Source organism: Triticum aestivum, chromosome 3A (assembly GCF_018294505.1).
Source record: "Triticum aestivum cultivar Chinese Spring chromosome 3A, IWGSC CS RefSeq v2.1, whole genome shotgun sequence".
NCBI lineage: Eukaryota > Viridiplantae > Streptophyta > Magnoliopsida > Poales > Poaceae > Triticum > Triticum aestivum.
The window spans coordinates 140,886,668-140,895,701 of NC_057800.1; positions in this window are offsets into that span (position 1 = coordinate 140,886,668).

Here is a 9,034-nt window from a genome sequence, read left to right on the forward strand (position 1 = left end):
TGATGCAATAATTGCAAACAGTGCTGTGAAAGAACCATCAAAAAAGGTTCAAAACATTTGCGATGGTAGAGCCATCAAACATGGTTCAGATTTTAGTTGCATGTGCGATGCAGGGCATACGGTTCCGTTCAATGAACTATTTGCGATGAGGCGGAACAAAAGCAATGGGCAGCCAGATGAAGGCATGTGCTATATATAGTATATGGTTCACTCGGATGAACTGTTTGTGATGAGGAGAAAAAATAGAAACGGGAAGCTAGATAAAGGTGTGTGCGATTGAGGGCATACGCTTTAGAAGGATTAACTGTTTGTGATTAGGCAACAAAACAGAAACGGGTCAGCCAGATCAAAGTGTCTTCGATTGATGGCATACCCTTCACATGGATGAACTGTTTGCGATTAGCCACAACAAACTGAAACAGTTAGATAGATCACCATGTGTGTGCTAGACGGGCACACACATTCTAATTAAAAGAAGCGTGCGCGATGGTAATATCAAGCGCACACAGTTGTTGGAACAAGACGTGTGCTGCCATTGCCTATTGCGGTGCAGCCTATGGTGTAAACGCCACGTACGCGGCTGAGAAGGCATATGTGCCCATGTTACGCCTTTCGGGAATAGTGCTACACTTATAACCGTCAATAAATTTTGAGCCTGCGTCCCGTCACATTCCAAATTGCAAACCTGTTCACACTGATCAAAACATAAGCGGTTTCCCACTTAGGAGTGTATTAGTACTCGGTTATAAATACTACTACTCCGAGATGACTGCACATTCCTCCTCAACTCCTCATCCCCAAAAACAAACAAGTCATTCATCATCGTTCCCTTCCGTCTGCCATGGACAGCGTGAGTTCTGGGTCAAGAGAAATCCACCAGGAAGAAGCAAGCATGGAAGCGGAAGCATGAGAGATGTCCCGCCTCGCCGCGAACGCAACCGGCATGTCCTGCTACGCGGCCGTAGCAGCACAGAGGTCCCGCCGCACCGTCGATGCAGCAGACTGGTCCGGCCACACCACGGAAGCAGAAGAGATGTCCCGCCGCACCGCGAATGCAGCAAAGATGTCCTCCTGTGCCACGGCGGCCAAGGAAAATGTCTCGCGGGCAGGCGAGGACTCTTACTGGCGCATGCATGCGATCGTCCATAGCTAGATGGATCAGATCTCCGGCTGGGCGAGGTTGCAAGATGACATGAAAGCCTCTTTTGAACAGGCTACCGACATCATCCGACAACTAAATGAGAGCAATTTGAAGCTCCTGGCTAAGCGCGACCTACTGAGGGCAAAGATCGTCGGAAGTGTGGACCAGCAGGAGGAGACCACTGCCTTGTTGAAGAGGACTGAAATCATCGTCGAGAAACTTATGGACGAGAATGCCATCCTGCGCATCGAGCGTAGAAGGCTGGTGGAGGAATCCATGGATACTCTCAAGCAACATCTTGAGGACAAGAAAGAGCTCATTGCCGCTCACTGCGGAGACCAGTTCCCATGGCCTGCACCAACACATCAAGAAATTAGAGATCAGCCAGCCAAATCGTTGTCTTCCTTCTTATTTTGCCCTTGTGTATTTCAGGCGTTTCCGCATGTGACTTTTTTTAATTATGTTCCTAAATATGTAAGACACTTATTATCCACTGTCATCGTCCTAATATTCATCATGCTTGCTATAGGTCGTAGTTGATGCTATATAGGTCCGTCAGATCTTACATCAAGATCCGTGCAAAACTTTCTTTTCAAATTTTCATTTTTCTCTCTTAAATCTCAGTCCAGTGAAACATATAGGCACGCCGTAGAACGGGGGCGCGAGCATCATTAATGGAGACGTTGGGAGGGAGGTGCACGGTGGGTAGAGGTCAAAGGGCTCTCCTCCCGATGAGCATGCGCAGGGGTCTGACGCATGCTTCCCGTACTCAAATAGCTACCCCACACGACACCTCCTAGCCAATAAAAAAGGGGACATGTGGCGACACGTAATTTGTAAGTAGAATGCCCATGGTTTCAATAATACTTGTGTTTCTGATTTGTAACGTGAGAGCACTTGTTCCGAAATGACTTTGTTGAATGTAATGTGTGCATTTTCGCAAATCGGACATACAAATTACAACAACATGTTGGTGCCATGTCATGACACCATGCCAAGTTTCATGATTTTCAGGCGTGTTTTGGATTTACAGGAATTAAAAAACCAAGTTTCTCAATCTTTCCGACCGCGCCACTATGCCCAGATGTTTGAATTTCATTCCCATTTCTTGCATGGGACCTGGAAATTCACCCAAGGACACACATGTGATTTTTCAACCAACTTTGGTGCACTGGTGCATGTGCTTGTAGTTCAAATTTGAATTATGCACATTAAATGCCTAGAAACTCAATTAATGTATAAAAAAGGCCAAACGAACCCGAAATAATTCCAAAATTTAGCATGATACTTCTATTTGGTCTAATCAACCTGTGTAAAAAAATTAAGGTGGGAGAAGGCAGTGTACGTATGTCGTTTCGCACACGGAGGTGACACGTTCCCTCTCGGAACCACGAGCCTTCTTGAGGGAAGCTCCGGTTTGCAAGAAGCTTCCACCAAAGCTTGCCCAATTTGGCCAAAAAATTTACCGTAGCATGTTGGTGCCATGTCCTGACACCGTGCCTAGTTTCAAGATTTTCAGGCGTGTTTTGGATTTACAGGAATTAAAAAACCAAGTTTCTCAATCTTTACGGCCGAGGCACGATGCCCAGATGTTTGAATTTCATTCCTATTTCTTGCATGGGACCTATAACTTCACCCCAAGGACACACATGTGATTTTTTAACCAACTTTGGTGCACTGGAGCATGTCCTTGTAGTTCAAATTTGAATTATGCACATTAAATGCCCAGAAACTCAACTAATGTATAAAAAGGCCAATCGAACCCAGAATAATTCCAAAAATTAGCACGATACTTCTATTTGGTCTAATTTGCCTGTGTAAAAAAATTAAGGCGGGAGAAGGCAGTGTACGTATGTTGTTTGGCACCCGGAGGTGGCACGTTCCCTCTCGGAACCTGATAACCGACAAGTATAAGGGATCGCAACAGTTTTCGAGGGTAGAGTATTCAACCCAAATTTATTGATTCGGCACAAGGGGAGCCAAAGAATATTCTCAAGTATTAAAAGTTGAGTTGTCAATTCAATCGCACCTGAAAGACTTAATATCTGCAGCAAAGTATTTAGTAGCAAAGTAATATGGAACTAAAACGGTGGCAGAAGTAATAGTATTGGTTTTGTAGTGATTGTAAGAGTGGCAACGGAAAAGTAACTAAGCAAAGATCAATATGTGAAAAGCTCGTAGGCAATGGATCAGTGATGGATAATTATGTCGGATGCGATTCCTCATGCGATAGTTATAACATAGGGTGACACAGAACTAGCTCTAGTTCATCAATGTAATGTAGGCATGTATTCCAAATATAGTCATACGTGCTTATGGAAAAGAACTTGCATGACATCTTTTGTCCTACCCTCCCGTGGCAGCGGGGTCCTATTGGAAACTAAGGGATATTAAGGCCTCCTTTTAATAGAGTACCGGACCAAAGCATTAACACTTAGTGAATACATGAACTCCTCAAATTATAGTCATCACTGGGAGTGGTCCCGATTATTGTCACTTCGGGGTTACCGGACCATAACACATAGTAGGTGACTATTGACTTGCATGATAGGATCAAGAACTCACATATATTCATGAAAACTTAATAGGTTCAGATCTGAAATCATGGCACTCGGGCCCTAGTGACAAGCATTAAGCACAGCAAAGTCATAACAACATCAATGTCAGAACATGATGGATACTAGGGATCAAACCCTAGAAAAACTAACTCGATTACATGATAAATCTCATCCAACCAATCACCGTCCAGCAACCTACGATGGAATCACTCATGCATGGTGGTGAGCATCATGAATTGGTGATGGAGTAAGGTTGATGATGATGACGGTGATGGATCCCCCTCTTCGGAGCCCCGAACAGACTCCAGATCATCCGTCCCGAGAGAGATTAGGGCTTGGCGGCGGGTCCTTATCATAAAACGCGACGAATCCTTCTCTCTAAATTTTTTCTCCCCGAACGTCAATATATAGAGTTGGAGTTGAGGTCGGTGGAGCCTCAGGGGGCCCACGAGATAGGGGCGCACCCAAGGGGGTGGGCGCATCCCCACCCTCATGGATAGGGTGTGGGCCCCCTGACATTGATTCTTTTGCCAGTATTTTTTATATATTCCAAAAATATTCTCTGTGAAGTTTCAGGTCATTCCGAGAACTTTTATTTCTACACAAAAATAACACCATGGCAATTCTGCTGAAAACAGCGTGAGTCCGGGTTAGTTCCATTCAAATCATGCAAGTTAGAGTCCAAAACAAGGTCAAAAATGTTTGGAAAAGTAGATACGATGGAGATGTATCAACTCCCTCAAGCTTAAACCTTTGCTTGTCCTCAAGCAGTTCAGTTGACAAACTGAAAGTGATAAAGAAAAACTTTTACAAACTCTGTTTGATCTTGTTGTTGTAAATATGTAGAGCCAGCATTCAAGTTCTCAGCAAAGATTATGAACTAACCATATTCACAATAATATTTAGGTCTCATGTTTATCATATCAATAGCATAATCAACTAGCGAGCAATAATAGTAAATCTCGGATGACACCACTTTCTCAAAACAATCATAATATGATATAACAAGATGGTATCTCGCTAGCCCTTTCTAAGACCACAAAACATAAATGCGGAGCACCTCTAAAGATCAAGGACTGACTAAAAATTGTAATTCATGGTAAAAGAGATCCAGTCACAGTCATACTCAATGTAAACTAATAGTAATGCATACAAATGACAACGTTGCTCTCGAACCGGTGCTTTTCAATAAGAGGGTGATGATTCAACATAAAAGTAAATAGATAGGCCCTTCTCAGAGAGAAGCGGGGATTTGTAGAGGTGCCAGAGCTCGATTTTGAAATAGAGATAAATAATATTTTGAGTGGTATACTTTCATTGTCAACATAACAACCAAGAGATCTCGATATCTTCCATGCTACACACATTATAGGCGGTTCCCAAACAGAATGGTAAATTTTATACTCCCCCTACCACCAACAAACATCAATCCATGGCTAGTCTGAAACAACGGGTGCCTCCAACTAACAACAATCCTGGGGGAGTTTTGTTTGCAATTATTTTAATGTAAGCATGGGACTAGACATCCCGGTTACCAGCCATTTTCTCGTGAGTGAGGAGAGGAGTCCACTCCTCTTGAGAATAACCCGCCTAGCATGGAAGATATAGACAACCCTAGTTGATACATGAGCTATTCGAGCATACAAACCAGAATTTCATTTGAAGGTTTAGAGTTTGGCACATACAAATCTACTTCGAACGGCATGTAGATACCACATATAGGAAGGTATGGTGGACTCATATGGAATAACTTTTGGGTTTATGGAAGTGGATGCACAAGAAGTATTCCCACTTAGTACAAGTGAAGGCTAGAAATAGATTGGGAAGCGACCAGCTAGAGAGTGACAACAGTCATGAACATGCATTAAAATTAATCAACACTGAATGCAAGCATGAGTAGGATATAATTCGCCATGAACATAAATATCGTGGATGCTATGTTGATTTTGTTTCAACTACATGCGTGAACATGTGCCAAGTCAAGCCACTCGAATCGTTCAAAGGAGGATACCACCCTATCATACCACATCACAACCATTTTAATAGCATGTTGGCATGCAAGGTAAACCATTATAAACTCGTAGGTAATTAAGCTTGGCATGAGCAACTATAATCTATAATTTTCATTGCAAACATGTTTCATTCATAATAGGCTGAATCAGGAACGATGAACTAATCATATTTACAAAAACAAGATAGATCGAGTTCATACCAGCTTCTCTAGCTCATCTCAATCAGTACATCATATATCGTCATTATTGCCTTTCACTTGCACGACCTAACGGTGTGGATAATAATAATAGTGCACCTGCATCGGACTAAGCTGGAATCTACAAGCATTCAATACAAGGGAGAAGACAAGGTAATTTGGTCTCTTTGTTAGATCAACAATAATGTATATGAGAGCCACTCAACATTTTCATCAAGGTCTTCTCCTCACGACTCCCAAAGAAAAGAAAAGAAAAGAAACTATTTACACGGGAAAGCTCCCAACAAGCAAAAGAAGAATGAGAAATCTTTTTGGTTTCCTTCTTAATTACTACTACTACAAGCATGGAAGGTAAACTAGCAAAAAAGCTACAACTAATTTGTTTGGTTTTTATTAAGGTTTTACAAACACACAAGAAGAAGCCTTAAAAAGAAAATAAACTAGCATGGATAGTACAATGAAAAAGTGTGAGCACCGACAACTAGAATGAGTGTGTGAACACGAATGTAATGTAGGTGAGAAATACGTACTCCCCCAAGCTTAGGCTTTTGGACTAAGTTGGTCTAGGGCCACGGCTGGCCTGGTGGATATCCAAAGTTGTAACTGGGGTCGTACTAAGATGGATCAGTGTAACACCCACAATGCGGCTATATCTCCCACGTGTCGGGGCACGACTTAGAGGCATAGCCGCATGGTAGGCTTGTCGCATGAGGGGTAATCTTCACACATCTCATGTACTGTATAAGGAAGGGATAAAGAGTTGGCTTACAATTGCCACTTCACATAATACATGAATAATCCATACATCATCCAAAATAAAATCAAAGGTCCGACTACTGAACCAAAATAAAAGAAGACAACCCCAAATTCTAGATCCCCGATCGTCCCAACTAGGCTCCTCTACTGATCATCCGAAAAAGAAACATAGTAATAGCCCAAATCCTCGTCGAACTCCCACTTGAGTTCGGTAGCGTCCCCTGCACTAGCACCATCAGCACCTGCAACTGTTTGGAAGTATTTGTGAGTCACGAGGACTCAGCAATCTCACACCCGCGAGGTCAAGACTATTTAAGCTTGTGGGTAGGAAAGGGTAGTGAGGTGGAGCTGCAGCAAGCACTAGCATATATGGTGGCTAACATATGCAAAAGAGAGCAAGAAGAGAAGCAACGCATAGTCGAGAGCTATAAGTGATCAAGAAGTGATCCTGAAGCTACTTATGTTCAAGCATAACACAAGGTCGTGTTCACTTCCCGGACTCCGCCGAAAAGAGACCATCACGACTACACACGCGGTTGATTCATTTTAATTAAGTTAAGTGTCAAGTTCTCTACAACCGGATATTAACAAATTACCATCTGCCCATAATCACGGGCACGGCTTTCGAAAGTTCAAAACCTTGCAGGGGTGTCCCAACTTAGCCCATCACAAGCTCTCACGGTCAACGAAGGATATTCCTTCTCCCAGGAAGACCCGATCAGACTTGGAATCCTGGTTACAAGACATTTTGACAATGGTAAAACAAGACCAGCAAATCCACCCGAATGTCCCGACAAATCCCGATAGGAGCGGCACATATCTCATTCTCAGGGCACAATGGATAAGCAATCCGTACAACTAAAATCAACCCTCAAGTTTCCCCGAGGTGGCGCTGCAAGGGGATCTAGTTTGAGCCAGCACTCAGAGGAGCACTGACCCGGGGGTTTAAAATAAAGATGACCCTTGAGTCCGCGGAACCCAAGGGAAAAGGCTTAGGTAGCAAATGGTAAAACCAAGGTTGGGCCTTGCTGGAGGAGTTTTATTCAAGGCGAACTGTCAAGGGGTTCCCATAACACCCAACCACGTAAGGCGAACATAACACCGGTATGACGGAAACTAGGGCGGCAAGAGTGGAACAAAACACCAGGCATAAGGCCGAGCCTTCCACCCTTTACCAAGTATATACATGCAATAAAGTAAATAAGAGATAATAATGATATCCCAACAATATCCATGTTCCAACATGGAGCACACTTCAACTTCACCTGCAACTAGCAACACTATAAGAGGGGCTGAGCAAAGCGGTAACATAGCCAAACAACGGTTTGCTAGGAAAGGTGGGTTAGACGCTTGACATGGCAATATGGGAGGCATGATATAGCAAGTGGTAGGTAGCGCGACATAGCAATAGAGCGAGCAACTAGCAAAGCAAAGATATAAGTGATTTCGAGGGAATGGTCATCTTGCCTGCAAAGTTTTCAGAGTTGACGAAAGCTTGATCCTCGTTAGTGTGCTCAATAGGTTCCTCGATCACGTACTCCTCTCCCAGCTCTACCCAAAGCAAGAACACAAGCAAAGGGCCAACAATCAAATCACCGTGCAATGCACACGCAACATGATGCAATACATGGCATGATATGCAAGACATGATATGCAATGCATATGCATGCTCCTAAAGGGAAAGAATGATCAAGGCATCAACTTGGCAAACCAAGCGTGCCGCTGGAAAGATTAGATGATTTCGGGTGAAATCGATATAAAGATCACCGGAAAAAGATGCACGGTTTGCAAATGGCAAGCAAAACAAGAATGGCACAATTCTGCGGTTAATAGCACGATTTCATCTAGAATGCAACAAGAAACTAAGCTACAGCACTCCAACATAACAACAAAGCATATGGCAGTGATGTACAAGAGATGCTTGACAAAACATTAACACTGAGCTACGGCTAAATCACATAAGAGCAGGTTCAAACAAGCATGGCAAAAGTGCAAAAGATATCAGCATCACAGACTTAGAGAAAAAACTAACATATCAAAAACAACATCAGGAAGCCATGTTTAGAGCAAGCAAACAACATGCTATAGGAACATATCATAGCAAACCAAGGCATGGAATGAATTTACTAAATGCATAGAACAAAAGTCCCTTACTGATCATGAGCCAAAAAGGCAAAGAAGATATGATGGAACCCATGTAAACATAGCATGCTTGGATCACTAGCAACAACCATGACAATATTGATTAACATGTTAACATTCTGCCAGGAATATTTTATAGCAAAAGTAGAGCAAGAACAAGACATTCTAGAGCACTCCATAATTGCAAACAGGGGCATGGATGGATAGAGCATAACCATATGTTCAAAA